At 42.4% G+C, this 10349-nt stretch overlaps 1 protein-coding gene across 1 annotated transcript in view; it reads left to right on the forward strand.

Annotated features, from left to right (window-relative positions):
* Positions 1–2397: 2397 nt before the first annotated feature.
* Positions 2398–10349, forward strand: part of FGD4 (FYVE, RhoGEF and PH domain containing 4) — a 54468-nt gene continuing 46516 nt past the window's right edge. Inside the window, exon 1 of the mRNA XM_015412866.1 lies at positions 2398–2563. The gene's annotated coding sequence lies outside the window, so the exon portion shown is untranslated. The remainder of the gene's footprint in view (positions 2564–10349) is intronic.

Below are 10349 nucleotides of genomic sequence, written 5' to 3' on the forward strand. Positions count from 1 at the left end.
GGTTTTTTTTCTTTCTGAAAGGGTACTTTCAAATTCGAAACAGATGGGATATCTTTCCTTCCTGCAGGATACAGGCAAAAAAAGCAGTTGAATATTCATACGAAATGTGGTACATAATGCTTTTTATTCTTTCATGTTCTTATACTCTTAACTCTCAAAATGTGCCTTTCACTTATTTGATTTTTCATAATAAATTACCAAAAGCAAAGTACAATAAAATCCATTTAATTTACAGCAAGAGCAAATAACATGATTTTGAGGGTAGTGGTACCGGTGGAAGTAGGCTTGCCATTCCCCAGGTCTGGGCGGAGGTCCCCCCACTTTCACGGGCTCCTGCCCACCATGGACCAGCTGGCTGTGGAGGGCAAATTCCCCCATCCCCCCAAAAGTGTCATCCTGCACAATGTGCTGACATCTCCCAGAAGTGACATCAGCGTGTTGGTGATGTCGGGAGGTGGGGTGTGACACTCTGCTTTTGGGGCAAAACTCTATGGTTTGAGGTCATTTTCCCCATAGAGTTTTGCCCAAAAAGCAGAGCGTCACCCCCAACATCAGTGACTGGGTGACATCAGTGAGTCTCATGACATCCCTCCCACTCCCGAAATGGCCCCCATAGCCCCCTGCTGGCGAGACAGAGCGACCTGGTAACCCTAGGTGGAAGATAAGTAGTTCAAAGCGTGTGATCCTAAATTGACCAAAAAAATCTTGTACAGACATATTGTTTTACATTTGCAGGACTTTATATACGTGTAATTTCTAAAAGTAGGCATGTGAACTATATGTTCATATGGACAGCCTGTAAAATATTTCCATTGAGGTTTGCTCATTACACATTCCATCTAAAACTGATGTTGGTTCAGAGGTTTGTGAGTGAAACTTAACATATCAAATGGTCCCTGAGTTATTACAACTTGAGGCTTCTTGGAGGTTGCCATTTTTATGACTAGTACTCTTGAGATGTACACTATAAAAAAAATCTATATTGATTTCAGATCTGGATTTCAGGGAGGGCAAAAGTATTGTTATCCCAGTTTTTATAGGATTACCAGTACTGTTCCAAAATTCCATCTTGGAGCATTTTTTCGGACCTGGAATTTTGGGTATGACTTTTAAAATTTTTTACCTGCCCTCACCCAGAGGCAGCAGAGGTGAGGAGGGAAGGAAGGAGAGGAAACAACTGGCCCCAGGGAAACAACTATTCGCATGTTTGTTTCCTTTAAATTTAGATGCTAACAGCTGAGAGGAGTCAGGTAGGCCTGGTCTCCTCAAATTTTTCAAGGGAGGAGGGAGCAAACGAGCCCAGTCATCATGCCAGTATTGCCCTTGCAGAAAACGTTTCTCAGCTGCCAGCGTTGGAGGCAGCAGAGCCTTCCCCCGTAGCTGGAAAATGGTCAGCTGGCCAGTGGGATCCAGCACTCCTGTGGGGCTTGGCTGCCTCATGGGAATTGCCTATGGATGGCACTCCAAGTCAACCCACACGAAATAATGGACCTGGCCCCTGTAATGCCTTGAGGAAAGAATGGGCTGTCATTTCCTATGGCTAGACCTGTCATACTATTCATAGAAGATTCCCTCTTAGCTGCTATTATGCTTCTCTTAAAGGGCCATTATGTTCTATGGGGAATGGCCTTTTAAAGAGAGGGAAGAAAGACTCTAACAGCTGTTTCCCTGGGGAGCTGCTTCTCGTCTTTCCCTCCTTCCCCATACCTGGCCTCTTCAGAATACTTCCAAAATTCTGGGAGATTAATTTTCATTAATATTTTGGGTCCCTTCAGGTTTACCTCAGCTGACCTGAAAAAGCCATTTTTGGCCAAGGGTTTCCTGAGCCCTAAGTAAGACCAATGAGTCAAAGTGAATATTGGGTAATGAAATAGTTCTGATTTAAAAATCTCATCACCTGCTTCTTACATTATTATTTTTTAAACGGACAAGTGGGCCATAGGTGAACTTTACTCTAGGCTTGCCATCATTCACTCTGCTTTCAGATGTTTCTACCAATTTCAGCTGACCTGTAACAACACCATATAGTTCTAACCAGTAATTAGAAATAATCCGGCAACTTTACTGGGAAAGGGAAGAGATGTGAAGTTGTAAACATTGGGGGGGAAATGAGTCTCACTGAACTCTGGAAGTCTTGTCTTTGTTGCTAATTTTAGTTTGTGCTGAACTGCACCCTACTAGAGCTGTCTGTAGGATAAGGGTTATCCAGATGTTTTGAGCCAGTCCTTCCTGGTACAGGACAATGTGGTGGGGAGAGTAACCCATCCAGCTTCAGCAGCTCAGCGGATCGGGGGGGGGGGTTCCTTTTTAGTTCATCGCTGTATGAGAAGTCTGAGAATGAAATCCCAAACACAACTATAACTGAACATTTGTTTTGTCTCCCTTGCAGGTGGCAGTACATGTCCAAAGATTTTCATAGCTGTGCCTTGCACTGCAAGCAGCACAGGAAGCAGTACATCTAAGCTGTTTGAGCCGAACATCTGCAATGAAGTGGCTCAGGGAATAAATGGAAGCGTGCCAGTTAAGCACTCGCCACACCCAACTTCAAACCCAAAGCCACAAGGTCAGTAACGATTCCAAATACCTGCCAAGTCCTGACCCTCAGAGGAAGCAAAGTAAACAGTTGCTTTAGCCAAATAGTCATAATTCGTGGCACAAAAAAATTGTTCAAATGGTTTGCAGAAGCAAGCTTTTATTGAGGGTTGGTTGAATACAAGTGTAAGGTATCACTTGCTTATACTAATGAACTAAAATGGTGTAGTGGTTAAGACTGTGGACTCTAATCTCGGAGAAGCGGGTTTGATTCTCCATCCCTCCACATACAGCTGCTGGTGTGACCTTGGGTCAGTCACAAGTTCTTTCAGAGCTGTTCTCTCAAGAGCAGTCCTCAAAAGAGCTCTCTTAGCCCCACCTACCTCACAGGTTGTCTGTTGTGAGGAGGGGAAGGGAAAAGGGTTGTAAATCGCTCTGAGACTCTTTTGGGTAGTGACGGGTCGGGTATAAATCCAATCTCTCCTTCTTCTTTTGTAAAACAACATAAAACTTTAAAAAGAAGTAAAGTCTGAAAATGTAAATCGCTCTGAGACTCTTTTGGGTAGTGACGGGTCGGGTATAAATCCAATCTCTTCTTCTTTTGTAAAACCACATAAAACTTTAAAAAGAAGTAAAGTCTGAAAATTATAACTTTGAGTCATTGGATTCTGAAGTGACCAGAGATAGGAATTAATAGACTGCAGTCTTTCTGATATTTATTTTGTAAACACCCCCCCCAAACCCTAAATTTAGCTTCTCAAGGTAATCTCGCTTTTCTGAGCTGCAAGATGATGTTCCTAGACTGTGAGCTCACATCCTGCAGTAGTGAAGTGAATGAAGGTCTTTGGGAAAACTGAAATGCAGACAGAAAGTGAGATTATGGCTATATCCATCAGTCATGTAGCTCTCAGAGTTACAGGTTACTTCACTCTATTTGAAAATAACATTTGACTCATTTTTATGAGCAGATGCTATTTCTTTATTTCCTATTATTTTTCTTCTGTATCAGTTTAGGATGTCAAATTTAAGAGTTTTTTCCCAGGAAGATGAGAAGAGGGTCTGAGAGCAATGGCATCATTTCTTTATTTCCTATTATTTTTCTTATGTATCAGCTTAGGATGTCAAATTTAAGGGTTTTTCCCCAGGAGGATGAGAAGAGGGTCTGAGAGCAATGGTATGCAAAGTTCTTGACTTCTCTGCACCACAGGAAGGTAACAGCTACATCTTCAGAGGATGCTATTCTCCAGACACTACTGGGACCATCCTCTCCCTATGATAAAGTTAGTAGCATGGCCTCCAAGAGGAAGCACCTACACTCAGCTATGATTAGATCACTAGTAGAAGGGTAGGGCTGGTGTCATATTGTTTGCAGGTGCAGGGCTTAGTAAGAAGAGCTCCTGCAGAGGTCCACAACAAACACATCACACAACAATTTTGGAATAAAAAACAGGCCACAGCTTTTGTTGATTACAGACCAAGGAGCGTTGGCGAAGCATGGGGGTGGATCCTGGAAAATCGAGCTACCCGCCTGCCACCCGATAACCACATTCCTCAGCCCGCCTGCTGAGGGAAAAACCTGGGAGTGACAAATACTACTGTTATCCCAAGGGCGGCTGCCGCTGAGTGGTACCAATTTGACACCTGGAGTGAGCCTAGGCACAGCCCCTGAGATGAGCTTACCGCGTGATGGCTCAAACCCCCAGACTCCTTAAGGGGGTCCCCAACAAAGGGGGAGGTGGACACGCAGGCCCGTGTCGCCCTGAAAAGGATCCACCCAGATGCACAAAACTGCCAGCTGTGACAGCAAGGAACTTAGAAAACCTTTAAACCCAGGGACGGTGGGTGGGGATCCAACAAAAATCGAACTGCCACGCTTCACTGGCAGTGCTGCTTAAATTTTCCTGGGTAGGTTCTACGTCATCACTGCGTGGAGCCTGCCAAATTCAAGGTGACCAATCAGCTAACGTGGAAATAGCCAACACAGTCGCCCTAGGTTTCCGCCTCTGCTGGCCGTTAGCCCGATGGGAGGGGGGGGAGAAGACCACCTCCAGCCCTCTTCTGCCCACGCAGCAATCCAGCCTTTTCAGGTTAGTCTCGACCGTGTTTCTTGAAATACTACTCCCAAAGACCAAGGGCCATTGCTTCATTTTCCTTTGCCAGTGTGGTGTAGTGATTAAGAGTGGTGGACTCTAATCTGGAGAACCGGGTTTGAGTCCCCATTCCTTCACATGCAGCCAGCTGGGTGACCTTGGGCCAGTCACAGTTCTCTCAGAGCTGTTGTCTTAAGAGTAGTTCTCTCAGAACTCTCTCAGCCCCACCTATCTTACAGGGTGTTCTTTGTGAGGAGAGGAAGAGAAGGAGATTGTAAGCTGCTCTGAGACTCTGAGGGAAGGGCGGGGTATAAATCCAACTCTTCTTCTTCTCCTTCTCCTCCTCCCATGGCAATTGAATAACAATAATACTAAAGACACAAAGAAAACCATGTCTTACAAATAATAATGTCTTACAAATAATAATAAAGATACCTCGTTATCTTTGCTCCTGTAGTCCCTAGACTTCCTTCCCTCCTCCAGTCTTCTGCCATATGTGCAGTTTTATAAGTTGTATTGCTACATTAAACAAAATCTCCACTTATATAGCTTTTACATTTCTAAGTTATAGTTGCATAAAAGTAAAATGTCTTGGTCCAAGACTATGTAACAAACAAGAACTGTTTTTCTTTCTTATTGAAAAGAAACAAAAAAAAGTGCAATATGAGGATTGCTTTGACTGTTCTTATTGCTTGGCTTAAATCTGATTATTCAGATGGGCTCAAAAATTTACTTATTCCAGAATTTTTTGTTCAGGGCAAGAAACACCAACTCCATGTATGCTAGTTTCTCCAGATCCTGGGCAATTCAAGTTTTCAGTAGGTAAAAATTTTACTGCAAAGAGAGACTGCATGTGCTACCTTGGTAACCAGTCTACCTTGGTAACCAGATCGCCACACTTCTAGAAACCTTGTAGATTTAGAGTTCTATAAATTACAATCTGCACTAGAGCTAAGAAATTAAATTTCTAGTAGACATCAAAATTTGTGAGTGTAAGTTGAGAATTCCAGGAATAAAATAAGTTTACTCTGACCTGTTCCTTCTGAAATATTTCATGAATAAATAAATATTTGTAGGTAATAGCCACAAACATAACCACTGGGAGTATGTGCTTTGATGCATGTCTTCTGAATTGGAGCTCTGCCCATTTAAAGATCAAATCCAGTTGCCAAGGCCAATGCTTGATCTTCATTTTTCTTCTCTGACTTGTGTGTCACTTCTGGATGCAGCCCTTTGGTGCAATGACCATATGTACCCAGTCTTGGGTTGCTGTTTGGATCGTCTGTGACCCTTGTTCCTTCATATATACCCTGTGCCACATTTGAAGATCTCTCCTGAATTGACACCGCCAGTCGCCATCCTGCCCCTCACGCGGGGATGCTCCTCCAGGCCTCAGATTGGGGGTGGGGTTTAAAGTCACCCTGGGACTCCTTCTTCCCCAGCTGGGAGGTTACATGGCAGTTGTCAACCTCCATCCTGTATCCTCCCTGGCCTGGTTCTCTGAGCCTCCTTTTATAGCTCTCTTCCTTAATTATTGGCCTCCAATAATTCCCCTCCCATATCCCCCCGACGCTGACCCCACCTGGATCAGACACCTGGCCTAGACTCAGCCCTGGCCTGCTGCGTTCTATTGACTTTGACTCACCTCCACCCCCATGCTCCAGAGACAGCCCTTTCACGGCCCTCTCTGTGTCTGGGACGGGCCCGCCGGCTTCAGGCCGCTCCAGTCCATGCCAGCTGCCTCCTCCTTGCCGAGGAAGCTCCAGGCCTCCTCCATCCTCTCTGGCGTGGCGACTGGTGTGTCAGGGCCAGGCCTGGTGGGGTTGTGGAGGAGCGGACAGGTTCGTCAGGGCCAGCGCAGGGCGTCAGTCCCGGACACCCAGTCATTACTAAATTATGTCATTGTCTCTAGCTGAAATGAAAGTTTACAGGGAAATAAGGGTCTATATGCAGCTAGGTGATCAATGTTCCCATGTCTTCCCAGCCTGCAGTGTCAGGGATTGGGACTGAAAGCCCAGTGGCAGGCTGGGTCCATGGAAGCAAGCACTCTATGCTCACTGTTTTCTCTTTTTTTTACAAACATTTTATTAGGATATATCCAAATTACATCAACTTTTACCATACATATATATCTTCCCTATATCCTACCCTCCCCCCTTTCTCCCCCTTCCAAGCATCCCACAGTGCTCCAATCTTCAGTTCACCTTGCTATTTCCCTTACCCACCTTTTTTTCTACTTAATTTCTACAGGTAACATTTAGTTTTTAGTTACATTCAATTCCTTATTCAATTATTACAGTCAATAGACATCCAAACAAAATAATGTATCTTTTCCATCCCAATACTTTTCTAAATACACTTTTAAATCTTTCCAGTCTTCAAAAAATTTTCTTGTCATTTTGTCCATTTCTACCATAAAAAGTAGTTTCTTAATCCAGTCAGCCTCTATGCTCACTGTTTTCATGGTATGGAGACTTCTGCCTTACAGTTTACATGCATTTCTGCATGTCACTTAGTTCACTGCATTTTGTTATGTCAGTGAACTAAGTGACCCTTATATTGCTCTCAAACCAAAATTCATTTTTAACAAACATTTTGTCTTGCCCACCAAGTCACAATGAAGGCGGTAAGGTTTCATTTGATATGTACCATATCAATGTAAAAACAAGAATAAAGCGAGCAAATCTCAATACCCAAACCAGCAAGCATTAGAAGATAATCTAAAATTAGCAGATTGATCAATCAGCAACTGCATTTTAAAATACTGAATGATCCTTATTGAAGGACCAAAAAGGATGGTTTTCATCCACTGGTGGAATGGCTGGCGAGAGAGAGAAGATGTCCTTCACTCTCTGGGGCGTGTCAGAGCCAGGATATTGCAGATCCTGGAGTTTAGATTATTCTTGTTGATATGCCACGATTACTACACACATCTTTCGGTGATGCAACAATGTTTTCCAAAGGCTATGTGTGAGTTTGGTTCTCAGTTTGCCAGTTATAAGCATGATTTAACAGGATAAGAAATAAGCTCACAGGCCTGGATTATGTACTCGATAGCTGTTTTCTAGTAAAAACATCCTTCTGACCTGCAAATCAAGGAAGGCTTGAAATGTTTTCTCTTGGATGTTTTTGTGTGGCTGTTCATTTGAAGACGCTCCTTTAATGGAGTGGAAAATATTCAAAGTCTGTCTTTGCTACTCAGGATTTGTACTGGAAACGAACAATGGCCTGTGACCTGGTTCTGCAGAGTGGTGTTTTGTAGCTCCTTTCTGAAAAGCTGCTTAGAGCTTTGGAAACCAATTGCATCATTATATGCCATTCTTCAGTCGTCGTCCCCCACCCCTGGCATGGGAAATAAATCCTAGAAAGAAGAATCAAGTGTAACATTCAGTTTTGTGTTAACCTTTTAAATGTTACATTGCTACAATTTAGGACCATAAATTACCTAAAGTGAAGTTGTTAAGGTATTGTTGATGTTAGAGGAGCAGTATTCATAAGAGTTCTGAAGCAAAATTCCCTGTTTTTTGGCCATGTCATTGGAGAAAACGGCCTTCAAAAATTATATTAAAATGAAACTTAAAATCATCAGTATTCACTGTGTTTACAGACCTGAATGAAGTGTATTTGCCTCACTGTGACCTCAAAGAAAAAGCGATGCGTTATGATTTGGTCCTAAACCAAAAGATTTGTCTATCCCAAGTCTTACAACAAGCTGTAGAATGTATTCTTCAGAATGCATGTAAATAGGTACAGAAACAGTAGGATAAAACTGTGTGTTATGACTCCTTCTTAGTACGTGAAGTCTCTCGTCAGTTGTTTTGGAATACAAGGGACCAAAATAGTGGAGAAGCCAACAGCTCCTCCACCTATACAGTCCAGCCCAGTTTCCAAACTGTGTGCCATGAGACTGAGAGCTGCTGTACTTCCATGAGATATAAATTAAAGATTCTGGGAAGTACTGAGCATCCGCCTACAGAGATGGTTGCGGTGTTTCTCGATGAATTGGCCTTGTCTCCTCCCAGTCAACCTGTGATGGAATGGAGAGTTTTCTACAAAAAAAATTGCAAACACACGTATTCCTGAAGAATGGGAGAGTTGCATTATGCTGCAGCCTGTACTACTTCGGTGCATGTATCCTTTTCACCTATCAGATGGCAAAAACTTATATTGAAAACAGAAAACATAAATTTTGTAGTAATATATATTGTTTCGACAGGTATAGTCTCATAGTCATAATGGGCTGCAATATATCTAAATATTTAGATATCTAGTTACACTTTATAACATGAAAACACTGAAATACTCAGTAGTGCATTATCATACACATATCATATTAATTGGGGGGATTCTTACATGTAAACGAAGGTAGACTTGATAGTATGTTATGTGCAGTACAATAATTATTATGTAATAATATATCTTGTAGATAATCATCATACTGCATATTCTGAGTGAGTAAAATGTTGTCTTTCACTCATTACAAAAGAAAAATATTTTGTAGAAGGTTTTTTGGTGTTCCCTACAATCTCCCGATTTTTCCAGTTGGAAAAATGAAGGGAAAAAGGGGGAGGAGGCATTTTTCCTTGGATCTGTACAGCTCTACTTATTACAGTAACCCAGCAATATCAGCCCTCATCATAGGAGGCTATCTGTTGCATTTCTGCATGAGTCATGGTTCTGGGCTACTAATCAAGAAGAACACCCAGAATAGTTGACATACCAAATGATGGCAGATGGGCATCTTTGGAGGCAGATGGTTCTTGTTCACAGCAATTCTAAAAGCAAAACTTTTTGAGATGAAAATCCTCCAATTTTGATTCAGGAAATAGTGTTCCTCCAGTTCAAAAATTCTGAAATGTTTCTTGTACTTCTCTTTATATCATTGCCTAAACAGGCAACTTTTGGTCTGGCAGAGACTCTGGCTGCAACCCTGCACATTTCTTTAGGGCTGGCGAGCACACGTGTCTCTAAACATATGCACATTTTAATTTGTTTAGCATAATTTTTGTTAACTTGTACGTGCTTAGCAAGTTTTGCATAAGGTTGGTTTTGTTTTTCCTTTCCCTACTGAAGGTATGTTGTATAACTTGGGAAATTACTGCTGTCATCATGAGATACAGCTGTAATAGTAGTAGAATTTATTACAGTTGCTAGACCAGCCACATACAGCTGTAATTGTGGACATGAATCCTTCTTCCATTCAGTTTCCTTTCGCAGGGTATTCTACGGCTTCTTCCTGTCTCCCTTTCTCCCCTTCCCCCAATAGTTTTATCACCTCTTTTAGTTAGCTAGCTGTTCAATTTTTTGGCACTTATCTGATGTTCACTGGCCTACATCTGCCTGTCAGTTCCAGGGAGAATCCAGAATAGGAAACAGTTCAGTCTCTAGCAGCTGCTGGCAGGTAGATGATAAAACCCATTTCAAAAATCTTCGAGGAGATAATAGACCTATAATGAGCAAACGTGACAGTCTTTTTAAAAACAGAGTAAAAATTATAGCAGTCTTTCCAGTAATTCATTTGTACACCTTTCAAAGAGCTTTGTTAATGCACAGGCTAGTAGGAACTGAGGGCTTTGGTTGTGTTCTAATGACAGAAATATCAGTTCTGATCCTACTAAACTACAGTTAAAATGTATCTTGATTTGTTGATGCAGCTTCTTCTTTTAAAACACCCTGGGTGCGTTCAGACGGGGCGTTTCGGCCGGCATAAACTGCACCGGTTCCAAC

Source organism: Gekko japonicus, unplaced genomic scaffold (assembly GCF_001447785.1).
Source record: "Gekko japonicus isolate JY-2015 unplaced genomic scaffold, Gekko_japonicus_V1.1 scaffold843, whole genome shotgun sequence".
Classification (NCBI taxonomy): Eukaryota; Metazoa; Chordata; class Lepidosauria; order Squamata; family Gekkonidae; genus Gekko; species Gekko japonicus.